At 35.8% G+C, this 13,417-nt stretch overlaps 1 long non-coding RNA gene across 2 annotated transcripts; it reads right to left on the bottom strand.

Moving 5' to 3' along the window:
• Nucleotides 1-2,555: 2,555 nt before the first annotated feature.
• Nucleotides 2,556-13,035, bottom strand: LOC132603930 (uncharacterized). Of its 2 annotated transcripts, none has more exons than XR_009568583.1 (3): nucleotides 12,204-13,035; nucleotides 10,620-11,966; nucleotides 2,556-2,903 (listed from the first exon to the last, which is right to left on the bottom strand). It is a non-coding gene; the product is annotated as an uncharacterized LOC132603930 (long non-coding RNA). The 2 variants fall into 2 exon arrangements; XR_009568582.1 differs by lacking the exon at nucleotides 2,556-2,903 and adding an exon at nucleotides 3,598-4,090.
• Nucleotides 13,036-13,417: the final 382 nt, after the last annotated feature.

The following is a 13,417-nucleotide window of genomic DNA, read 5'->3' as shown; positions in this document are numbered from 1 at the left end:
ACATATACTTACTAGACAACAACAAATTGCTTTGATCAATCCGTTTACTGCTGAAGATATATACAGAGCATTGATGGACATCGAAGATTCTAAGGCTCCTGGCTGTGATGGACTAAACTCTCACTTTTTCAAGAAAGCATGGCCAGTAGTAGGTGAGGAGATTACTCAGGCGATTCTACATTTCTTTGAGACTAATACTATGCATCTGCCCCTAAACTGCACTTCAGTGGCCTTAATCCCAAAAATTAAGAATCCTTCATCTATAAAAGAGTACAGACCCATATCATGCTGTAATACGGTGTACAAGATTATCTCTAAACTGTTGACTGGGAGAATGCAGGGAATTATGGACTGGTTGATTGATAGCAGCCAGGTAGCTTTTGTTCCTGGTAGAGTGATGTCCGACAATATTTTGCTTGCGCATGAGTTAGTGAAGGGCTATGGAAGGAAAGGTATTTCACCTAGATGCATGCTCAAGATAGACATGCAAAAGGCATACGACTCAGTGGAATGGACTTTTCTTGAACAAGTTCTTATCGGATTGAATTTTCCTCAGAAATTCATTACCTGGATTATGGTATGTGTCAAGACTGTCTCATATTCCATCACAATAAATGGTACTCCTACTCCCCCCTTTAAAGCCAAGAAAGGTGTTCGACAAGGAGATCCCATGTCACCGTTTTTGTTTGTTCTTGCCATGGAATACCTTAATAGGTTGTTGAAGACTCTAACAAACAAGAATGGCTTCAAACACCACCCTAGGTGTGTGAAGTTTGGCATCATTCAAATTGGATTTGCCGATGACCTCTTACTGTTTAGTAAGGGCGATGCTAGATCAGTCTCACTGCTTTTTGATTATTTCAAGCTGTTTTCTGATGCCTCAGGCCTCATAGCTAATTCGGGGAAAAGTTCTATATATTTTGGTGGTGTGCCTGAAGAGGTTCAGCAGGAGACACTCCATATACTAGGCTTCTCGGTTGGTACTATTCCATTTAGATACCTAGGTGTGCCCCTCAGTTCTAAACGACTCTCCGTCATGCAGTGCCAACCTCTCATGGATAAAATGCTAGGCAGAATCACAACTTGGACTGCCAGGTTCCTCTCTTATGCTGGCAGGCTTCAGCTAATTAAAAGTGTATTGGTGGCTATTCAGTCATTTTGGTCTCAAATCTTCATTCTACCAAAGAAAGTATTGGAAAAAATTGTAGCAACTTGCAGAAGCTACTTATGGACAGACGGTAAGGACATCTCAAGAAAGGCCATGATATCGTGGGATACTTTATGTCTTCCTAAGACTGTGGGGGGACTAAACATTACCGATTGCATGATATGGAATAGGGCTGCCATACTTAAACATTACTGGAATTTATGCCTAAAAAAAGACAAGCTTTGGATTAAGTGGGTGCATATTTACTATGTAAAAGATAGACCAGTTTGGGAAACAGAGGCTAAACAATCATCTTGGATGATTAACAAGATTATCAAGGCCGAGAAGTATCTAATAGAAGCAGGTATAACCCCCGACACCTTGCTGCATACACCCACATACTCCATGCGACACACATACAACATGCTAAGGGGTGTCTTACCAAAGGTTTGGTGGCGGAAAATGACATGCAACAATGCTGGCTGTCCTAGATGGGTATTTGTGCTTTATCTCATAATTCAAGGCAAGCTTTATACTAGGGATAGATTGCTAAAATGGGGCATGATCAACGACCAAACCTGCCCAATATGCGAAGCTACGGAGGAATCAATTCAGCACCTCTTCTTTGAATGTCCTACCTCTTCTTATATCTGGTGCAAAATTCTTAAATGGCAAGGATATACTAGACAGGCAATGAGCTGGCAAAATGAGCTGCAATGGGCTGTGAACTTTGCTGCAAACAAGGGCTCGAAGGCAGAGGTATATAGGATGGCGTTGGCAGCCACTGTCTACTACATTTGGCAGCTCAGAAATAACAAAGTCTTTCAGAATCCATCCAGGACTGGTGATCAAGTTGTGAGGCTAATTATACAGGACGTTCTCTGTCGAGCAAATACCTTTCCTAGGCTGGCTAGAATGATGGTCACTCTCAATTTTTATCCCTAGCTGTCTAGATAGTATAGGTGATATTTTGGTAGTGTTTGATTTCAAAGGTAGAAGTTGTTGCTAGGTGTTGTTGACGTTCTGCTAAGACTAAAACTGGGGCTGTCCAGTTTTAGAGGGTATGGTTTGGTTGTACATATTATTTCCCTGGTAATAAAATCCTTAATTACCAAAAAAAAGAGTGTCTCAGGTCAAATATAGACAAGTAAACATGGACGGAGGGAGTAATAAACAAAAGAAATTATTCAAAAAAAATAAAAATTAAATTTTGATCTCAATCCAAAATTCCCATTGAGACCCAAGTTTTTCGATTTAAATACTCACAGATTTGAGATTAAGAGAAATACTTAATTTAAGGGATTTTAAAGTTTCTATTTGTGTGTTCTCGCTAGAGATCACAGATAAAATAATAGAAAAGAGGAAAATCAATATAAATAATAAAAATATAAATACAAAATTGGGAGGGCCGAAAAGGGAATTACTGGTACAAAGGAAGTAAAAAGCCCAAAGAAAAACAGAAGTCGGAAAATGTTCAAAATAGATTCAAACTTGTGTCTATCAACCGTGTCACCTCTGTCTAATTCACAACTGGGGGTGGCAAGATCAAATATTTAACCTAATTTAAGCAAATTACAATATAAGTATATAAAAAATTTATTAATTGAGGGGGTGCCATGCCACCCCCATCGTAAAGGGTGGATCCGCCCCTGAGTCTGAAAACAAGTCCATAGTTGAAAGGAAGTAGTCTGGATCAAAGTATTCATCTGTGATGCTCCTGCATATCGAATCTCCAAAGCTTGCTCTCCAATATTATCTGTAAATGTTGGTTTAGCTGGCAGATTGCACTGCTACGAGTTTATAGTGATAGTACAAATTTTCATGGTCTTAGGTGTAATTTTACGTGAAATGGAATCCAAATTCTAGTACAACCAGGAAACCATGGAAATGTGTCTCTGATATAAAAACATTTACAATGCTGATATTTCATCCTCACATTATTGTTTTAAAATCATATGTTACGTGCAGCATGCATCGTCAACTGCTTACATCAATTATCAATTTCTAGGATGCAGTTTCCTCACATTTTTACATCAAGAAACAATCAATTTCATTATGGATTTCATTACATCAGCTTCGAAATACCAATCTGGAAGTCAGGCAATGGGCCTAAATGGCCTAAATCGCTAGTTGACCTAACAAAAAGTTCATATCTTTCATTTGTATTTCTCTAGTATATTTTTAAATCAACCGCGTCAAAAAAAAACTATAGCTCAGTAATTGTTGAAAATTGATTTTATTAACTTCAGTCAACAGAAACTAAAAACATGTTGTTATAGTTTGACCTACCTTCAATCATTTTCACTCAGTATCTCATCAAAAGCAAGATTTGCATCTCTTTCATCCTCCTCATTAATATACGTGCTGAGATTGTTCCGGCAAACAAAAAACTTTTAAAATCGCAAAAAAGAGAGAGAGAGAGAGAGAGAGGGGGGGGGGGGGGGGGGGAAGACATGAAACCAACATAAACATGAGCAATTACAACAACATCTAAGTAGCAAGAGACTAGTATTAACCAAAAAAAAAAAAGTTTATAGAAGTAGCAAGAGTCTAGTATTAACAAAGTATTTTAGTTTATACAAGATTTGGGTTTATATCGATGTTTATATTTATTAAATTGGGAGGAGAGCTGCGGTTCTAGTTTCTTCCAATTATATAGCATTTCTATATCATTCAAGCTCAAAGTATGTTTTATCACAAAGATAAGATTGATTAGAGCATAACAACACTTTTATTTCAAATCAAACTAACAACATCAATTTTTTTTTCTTTCAATTCAATATATTTTATAGTTCAACTTAAATCTATCAACAAAAATAGTATTATCTAGAACTGTAAATAATTTATATGCAAAGAAAGTTCAGTATAGGTACACCATGAACTTTTATCTAGCTTCTAATGTAATTTTCTATTTTTGATTTAAGGTAAATGCTTCCATGATACCTGCAACAAAACAACACATACATAAAACTCAAATTATATATGGTGGCAACTTAAGTGAATAAATCTAGACTTCCCTGTTAAAAGATAAGTCTGCCTTATCAATGAAAATGGCAATATATACTGATCTTCATGCAGTAGAATTCATTCTGGCCAGCACTCATTCTCTCTCTTAATCTTTTCTCTGACTTCTCTCTAAAAAGGCATGACTTTTATTGAAATAAGTGGGCAAACTAATGCCCATCCACCAGTGATCCCACCTGACCCACCAAATAATTTAACCCCAAATAGTACTTACAACCCCAACGTTAACATTGAAGTCCCAATCAACACCACCAACAGTCAAATTACAGGTGAATCAACCACCACCAACAATCCAAACATGGCGGAAACAACTAATTCCTCCTATAAGAACAACAATCAAGAAGATACAAACAACAATGAAGCTGAATTCTTGAAACATTTTGAAGAAGGTGGTGAAGAACAAACTCAATCTCCAAAAGAGGATTATGTTGAGGTTTCTACCACAGATGAAGAAGAAGCTGCTGATAACAACCAATCCAAACACCTAAAATCAAAATACGAGAAACCCACTCATGCCCCTGCAAAACCAAAAGAAGCTTTCCCGAAAATTTCTTCGAATTTTGATAACCCCAAGCAGTCCATCACCCACAAAGAAGACACTGTAATGGGAGCCAAAACCAAAGAGGAAATCAAGATCGTGAAAACTAACCCAGTGTTGAACAAAAAAACCGACGAACAAGTGATATGTAAACCAACTTTTGCTGCTACAGTGGGGATGAAAATTGCAGAGGAGGCCAAAGACATCACTCCGGTGGAAATAAAATATGGGACTCACCTCGGTAAACCAGCTGTTTTCTTTAATGCGCAAGATTATTTCGTTAATCTTGCTGAACAATGTAAACTCACTATAGTTGGAAAATTCATTAAAGGAAAACCGTCTATGGAAGAAATTAGGACGGTTTTTAGAACTAGATACCATCTCAAAGAACCTGTGAAAGTAGCTTACTTTGACAAAAAACATGTGTATTTGGACCAGACTCATAGGGAAGACAGTAGTAACAACAAGAAGATACAGGGCAAGGAGATCCAAGAAAAGGTCCCAACTCAACAACAAAAACAGGATATAACACAAGGAATGAAAGAAACCAACGACAATAACAAAGGGAGGACACAAAAACAGCAAATTCAAGAGCAGCAGGAAACAGTTCACCTTAATACAAAAGCTGAAAATACAAGGAAAGCAAAATCTAAAGAAAATACCAACAACAATGCGGAGGTTAGGAGACAACATCAAGATATCACCAACAACACCAAGAACAATATGTTTCAAAAGGAGGGGCACAGGGTCAGTAGCATCAATAACAATACCAACAACTATCAAAATGAGGGAGACAAAAGGACACAAGACAGTAGCAGAGCTGACAAATACAGAATTAATCACAAGGAATTGGAAGAGGAGAAGAACAACAACAACATGAGCAAGAGAAAGATCAAAAGAATAGAAAAGCAAAAAAGAAAAAACATCAGGGACGTTAGTGAGATGAAGAAAAGTGAAGAACACAGTGAATCAGAATCGGAGGGACAAATAATTAAACAACATCAGGACAAATACAAAAGGGAGGGGAACAAAAACACAGAACAAGGCAGAAATAACATCACAGAGGAAGACATGGATGACATTCTCAGTGATGAGTATGAGGATGACATAGGACAAAGAGAAGAGGAGTCATATTATAATTCAGCTACTGATTCAGAAGAGGATGAAGGCCAAAAAGACTCTGACAGTGATGCAGTTACAGATAGTCTATCGGAAGCTTTTACTGACTACCATCCAACAGATGAAGTTGATGAGGCTTTTGGAGATATAACTGATAGGGTCAACTTATCACCAAGAGGGGAAACATCAACATATAGAGGCAGAGGGGGAAGAAGTTACAAATATGCAGGAATCTCAACTAGGAGGGTTAAGGCTATCTCAGATATCAAATGATCAGTGCTCTATCGTGGAATATCAGAGGCATGAAATCTATGGGTGCCTTTGAAAGACTAAATCAACTCAAAAGACAATATAAAATCACTTTCATGACTCTTCAGGAACCTTTCTGCAGAAACACCAAAATTGACAAATGTAGAAGGGGTTTGGGGTATCAATTTGCATATGCCAATTGCTCTAACAAGATATGGATCCTTTGTGATGAATTCTTGGAGTGTAACATTATACATGACACTGAGCAACATCTCACATGCACTATCAACACTGGTAATGGGAAAATTACAGTCACTGCTGTGTATGCCAAGTGTGAGGCTAACTTAAGGGAGGAGCTTTGGGATGAGTTGAGAAACATGGCTAGTAGTTGTAATAACCCCTGGATGGTGATTGGGGACTTCAACTGTATTATAGATCCTAACGAAAAAAGAGGGGGTAATCAACACAGAATGTCTGAGAGCATGCCTTTAATTAATTGCATGATGGATTGTGAATTAGCAGATGCAGGTTTTATAGGCTCAAAGTTTACTTGGTGTAATGGTTGGGCCCCAAGAGAGAGAATCTGGAAGAGATTGGATAGGGCATTGATAAATCAACAATGGAGTCAACAATATAACATCACCACTATTACCCATCTAGTGAGGACAGGGTCTGACCATGCCCCTCTTCTGATAACAGTGTCTAACAATAACAATGTCCCTCCAAAATACTTCAAATTTCTGAATTTGTGGGTGGATGAACCAGGTTTCATGGATGTTGTTCCAAATGCTTGGAATATAGAGACTGAAGGTAGTAAAATGTGGCAGTTTCATGCGAAACTCAAAAACACTACCAAAAATCTATCTTGGTGGTCCAGGAATTGCATTGGAGATATATTCAATAACACCAAGGAAAAGGAGAAAATGGTGGCTGAGCTGGAAGATCAGTGTCAGCAAAACAATAATGAAGAAAACAGGATGAAGCTTAATCAGGCTAATGCCAACTTGATCAGGCATTATAAAGTGGAAGAAGCCTTTTGGAAACAAAAATCTAGTATCAAGTGGCACAATGAAGGTGACTTGAATACTAGATTCTTCCACTCTGTTATGGCTTCCAAGAAAAACAGGCTTCTACTCACCAAAATCAAGAATGATGAAGGAAACTGGATAGAAGGAGTCAATGACTTAGCCAAGGAAGCCATTATGTTCTTTGAGAAACAGTTCACTAGAGAGAACATTGTTATGGAGGATTCTATTTTAAGCTGTTTACCAAGGGTGATTGATCCAGGAGATAATGAGGAGCTGTGCAAACTTCCTACTCTTCAAGAGATTAAAGAAGTGGTTTTTAGCATGAACTCAGATAGCTCACCTGGACCAGATGGAGTGAATGGGACCTTTTACAAGAAGTGTTGGGATATTATTGCAACTGACTTGTATGAGATGATACTGGAGTTTTTTTCTGGCAGTGACATACCAAGATCCATATCCCACTCTTGCCTGATTCTTATTCCTAAAGTCAAGCAACCACAGAAGCTCGATGAATTTAGACCTATCAGTCTAAGCAACTTTTCATGCAAGATTATATCCAAGATTTTAAACAACAGGCTAATCCCATACATGAATAAGATCATCTCCCCCAATCAAACTGGTTTCATCAGGGGAAGGTCAATAACTGAAAATATTATTCTGACTCAAGAGATGGCTCACAACATGAAGGGTAAATATCCTAATGACAATGTGATATTAAAGCTGGATATGGCAAAAGCTTATGACAGAGTGTCATGGGACTATTTGATTAAGGCTATGAAGCAGATGGGGTTCTCTGAAACCTGGACTAGTATGATATGGAGGCTGATATCCAACAACTGGTACTCTATCAATATTAATGGAACTAGACATGGCTTTTTCAAATCCAGCAGAGGTCTCAAACAAGGAGATCCCCTATCCCCTTCACTTTTTGTAATTGGAGCTGAGCTACTGACAAGGCTCCTTGATGGTCTTGTTAATCAAGATTTTATTCCTTTCCAGGTGGATAAGAACAGTCCTACTATGACTCATCTATGCTATGCAGATGATACTATCTTGTTTTCATCTGGTGATCCTCTTTCTCTAGCTATGATGATGAACAAGTTGGATATTTATGAGAGGATTTCGGGACAGCAAATAAACAAAAGCAAATCTGGATTTATCATCCATCCCAAAGCTAATGATAACTTCAAAAATAATGTAAGAGTTGTTACTGGATTCTCCCATATCAAGCTCCCTTTTACATATCTGGGAAGCCCTATCTTTGTTGGAAGGAAGAAGATTTGTTACTTCAATGACATGGTAGTGAGAGCTACACGCAAAGTAATGGGATGGCACACCAAGACCCTCAGCATCGGAGGCAAAGCAGTGATGATCAAATCTGTTCTATCATCCTTGCCTCTTCACATCCTTTCAGTCATGCAACCTCCTAAGACTACAATTAAGCAAATAGAGATGGTGATGGCAAATTTCTTCTGGGGAGATACTAATGGTAAACACAAGCACCATTGGATCAAATGGAATGAACTATGCTATCCTACTTTGGAGGGTGGAGCAGGATTTAAAAGCATTCAAAGTTTTTGTGATGCCTTTTCTGCCAAGAATTGGTGGAACTTCAGAACGGGGAATTCTCTTCTCAAACAATTCCTGGAAGCTAAATATTGCAAAAGGATGCACCCGGTTGCCAGGAAAAGCAAGCCTGACCAGTCTCAAACTTGGAGAAGGCTCATGAATATTAAAGATAGATGTGAACCTCATATGATTTGGAGTATAGGTGAAGGAAATCTATCCTTTTGGTGGGATAACTGGACAGGGAAAGGTTCCTTGGCCAAATATCTTCATCTTCCTACTAAATCCAAGAAAACCAGAGTTATGGACTTCATGATTGAAGGAGAATGGTACATGAGCAAGCTTAGATCTGAGCTTCCGGTTAACATTGTTGATGAAATCATGAAAATTAAAATTCATAATGGGCAAGTAGACATGATCAATTGGACTGCTGAACCTAATGGCAAGTTCACTTGCAAGTCTGCTAGCAAAGTATTGAGAAATGCTAGAAATACCACCATGACGGCTCAAAAAATCTGGCATCCAAAGATTCCTTTTAAAGTAGCCTTTTTTATGATGAAGCTACTAAAGGGAAGGATCCCTACAGATGAAAAAGTGAGGAAATTTAAGGTGCATGGCCCTTCGATGTGTAATTGTTGCAAGTCTAAAAAGGAGGAGAATATCCAACATCTGTTTGTGGAAGGAGAAATTGCTCATCTATGGAAGAAATTCGGTGACTCTTGTGGAATCAAACTCCACAATGGATCCATCAGAACTATTGCAGTACAATGGTGGCTGGCTAAGACAAAGAACAAAATTCAACAAACCATGTATCAATGCTTACCAATTATCATGTGTTGGGAGATATGGAAGAGCAGATGCACCGCAAGATTTGAAGGGATTAAGGCTACTAAACACATAATTGCAGACCAAGTGATCAGACTGATGATCCTCATCCTCAACAAGCAATTCCCTAGCCTCAATTTCAGAGGTAGCTGGCAAGATCTATGTAGCAAGATTGATAGAGCTAAGCCTATGATAACTACCAAGATCATCAAATGGCAAAAACCACCTGATAACACTCATAAGTTGAATACTGATGGATGCTCAAAAGGGAATCCAGGAGAGGCAGCAGGAGGAGGAATTCTTAGAGATCATCAAGGTAATATGAAAATGGCCTTCTACTCTTACTATGGCAAGTGTAGCAATAACATGGCAGAGGGTCGGGCTATTCTTAATGGGCTTCAGTGGTGTGTTAGTAATAACTATCATGTGGTTATCATAGAATCGGACTCTCTGATGATGGTGAACATGATAAATGGGAAAAACAATACCATGTGGCAAGTTCATGACATTGTTATGCAGATTAGAAAAATCATGGAGAATGGCAATTTTCAGATCCAACACTGCTTCAGAGAAGCAAATGAAGTTGCTGACTTAATAGCAAACATTGGAGTTATGGAGAAACATGAAACCTTCTTCACAGAGACTTTTTCTTTGCCTAGACAAGTGAAAGCTGCTTTCAGGAATGACAGAGAAGGCATCCCTAATTTCAGGATCAGAATAAAAAAAGGGCACTTCAATTTCTTGACATGAGTAGCTGGGTTTATTTCTACTTCCTTACCTTATGGGTACATGCTAGGCACTTAGCTTATGATATATACTTTTATATAGGCAGTCCAAAAAGTTGTAACAATAGCATAGGGCACATTTTGTTCAAGGATGAATTATTTATTCTCATTATCCCTCACAGAGGAAAGGACTATCTTCCCCCTCTTGTACTCTTATTGCAGATGAAATGAACTGGTAGGGGTCTGCCTAACCCCCCACCACTGAGGTGGCTTAATTAAAAAAAAAAAAAATGCAGTAGAATTTGATCTATGCAAAAGAGAATTTCAGAATTAAAAATTCAATTGAATGAAACAGAAAAAGATATAAAGAAAAGTTAAAGTAATAACACAATGCATACCTTCCAAAATTATTTCTGCGTAACTTTTAACATGGTTTACATATCTTGTATCTCGACTCTATTGCTTATTTTAGTACATGAAAACAGAACCATTGGAACTATAAGCGATAAAGGTGATTGGGAAGTTAGGGAAATGGGAAGTAAGAGATATGTGGGTGAGGGGGGTTGGTTTAGGTAAATTTGTTTGGGTCTTTTTCTTCCTTATCCCTTTTTTTTTCTCTTTTAAAATAACAGATATGCTATCTTTTCAACAAATTTTCACCATAAATGTATGTAAAGCTGTGAATTGTGATGACCTAAACATAAGTTTTTTTTTTTATATGTCAATTCAAATGAATAAATAAATAAATTAACACAACCAGTTGTAATAATCCTAGGCCACACTCCCTTTTATTTAAAGAATAAAATATAGTTGTTCTTATTGAAATGTGAATGGTTATTCACCTTAAAACCTCCAAAAAAGAGAGTCCAACGTGCCTTGGATTATGCAGAGTTACCAGTTACTACAATTCAATTTAAAAAAATTCCAGAAATTTAAATCAAATTCTAAATTTTAAAATTCAAAAGTTATATTAATTACAAAGATAGTTAGCTTTGTCCAAATATATAACAATTGCCTTCTATTTGAGATGCCACTTGGACTTTTTAAAATTAGTTAATAGAATTGGTTTTCTGTCCTAAAATTATACATGTGTCAAGATCTAGTTAAGCCACTTATCACAATCCTATGACAAACTATTCTCTTTTTAATAATATATAAATCATTAATATACGTGCTTATATTATTCCTACAAACAAAAAACTTTTTAGAATCGAAAAGAAAAGAAGTTACATGAAACCAACATAAACATAACCAATTAGAACCAAATCTAAGTGGCAAGAGTCTAGTATTAACAAATAAAAAAAAAAAAGTTTATAGAAGTAGCAAGAGTAGTATTAACAAAGTATTTGAGTTTATAGAAGATTTAGGTTTATATCTATGTTTATATTTTTTAAAATTGGGAGGAGAGTTGCGGTTCTAGTTTCTTCCTATTATATAGCATTTCTATATCATTCACGTTCCAAAATTTAATTTGTCAGCTCAAAGTATGTTTTATCATAAATATAAGATTGATTAGAGTATAACAACACTTTTATTTCAAATAAAACTAACAACATCAACATTTTTTTTTCTTTCAATTCAATATATTTTATAGTTCAACTTAAATCTATCAACAAAAATAGTATTATCTAGATATGTAAATAATTTATATTCAAAGAACTTTCAGTATAGGTACATCGTGAACTTTTATCAAGCTTCTGATGTAATTTTCTGTTTTTGGTTTAAGGCATTTGCTTCCATGATACCTGCAACAAAACAACACATACATAAAACTCAAATTATATATGGTGGAAACTTAAGTGAATAAATCTAGACTTCCCTGTTAAAAGATAAGTCTGCCTCATCAATGAAAATGGCAACATATACTGATTTTCATGCTGTAGAATTTGATCTACGTAAAAGAGAATTTCATAATTGAAAATTTAATTGAATGAAACCGAAAAAGATATAAAGAAAAATTGAAGTAATAACACAATACATACCTTCCAAAATTATTTCTGTGTAACTTTTAACATGGTTTACATATCTTGTATCTCGACTCTATTCCTTATTTTAGTACATGAAAACAGAAACAGTAGAACTATAAGCAATAAAGGTGATTGGGAAGTCAGGGAAATGGGAAGTTAGGGATACGTGGGTGAGGGGGTTGGTTTGGGTTAATTTCTTTTGGTCTTTTCTTCCTTATCCTTTTGTTTTTTTGTTTGATTTTTTAAAATAGCAGATGTGCTGTCCTTTCAACATATTTTCACCCTAAAAGTATGTAAAGATGTGAATTGTGATGACCCAAAAGTACTTTTGTTTTTTATTTTTTATATGTCAATTCAAATGAATAAATAAATAAATTAACATAACAACTTGTAATAATCCTAGGCCACACTCCCTTCTATTTAAAGAATAAAATATAGTTGTTCTTATTGAAATGTGAATGGTTATTCACCTGAAAACCTCCAAAAAAGAGAGTCCAACGTGCCTTGGATAATGCACGGTTACCAGTTACCACAATTCAACTTAAAATAATTCCAATGAAATTTAAATCAAATTCAAAATTTATATTAATTACAAGGGTAGTTAGCTCTGTCCAAATATATAACACTTGCCTTCTATTTGAGATGCCACTTGGATTTTTTTAATATTAGTTATTATAATTGGTTTTCTATCCTAAAATTTTACATGTGTCAAGATCTACTTAAGTCACTTGTCACAATCATATGACAAACTATCCTCTTTTTAATAATATATAGATCATTAATATACGTGCTCAGATTATTCCTACAAACAAAAATCTTTTTAAAATCTAAAAAAAAAGAAGTTACATGAAACCAACATAAACATAGCCAAATCTAAGTAGCAAGAGTCTAGTATTAACAAAAAAAAAAAGACTTTATAGAAGTAGCAAGAGTAGTATTAACAAAGTATTTTAGTTTATAGAAGATTTGGGTTTATATCTATGTTTATATATTTAAAATTGGGAGGAGAGCTGCAGTTCTAGTTTCTTCCTATTATATAGCATTTCTATATCATTCACGTTCAAAAATTTAATTTGTCAGCTCAGAGTATGTTTTATCACAAAGATAAGATTGATTAGAGTATAACAACACTTTTATTTCAAATAAAACTAACAACATAAACATTTTTTTTTCTTTCAATTCAATATATTTTATAGTTCAAATTAAATCTATCTACAAAAATAGTATTA

This window comes from Lycium barbarum, chromosome 7 (genome assembly GCF_019175385.1).
Source record: "Lycium barbarum isolate Lr01 chromosome 7, ASM1917538v2, whole genome shotgun sequence".
NCBI lineage: Eukaryota > Viridiplantae > Streptophyta > Magnoliopsida > Solanales > Solanaceae > Lycium > Lycium barbarum.
The sequence above is the reverse complement of the archived record's forward strand: the minus strand, read 5'-3'. Positions and strand labels throughout refer to the sequence as shown.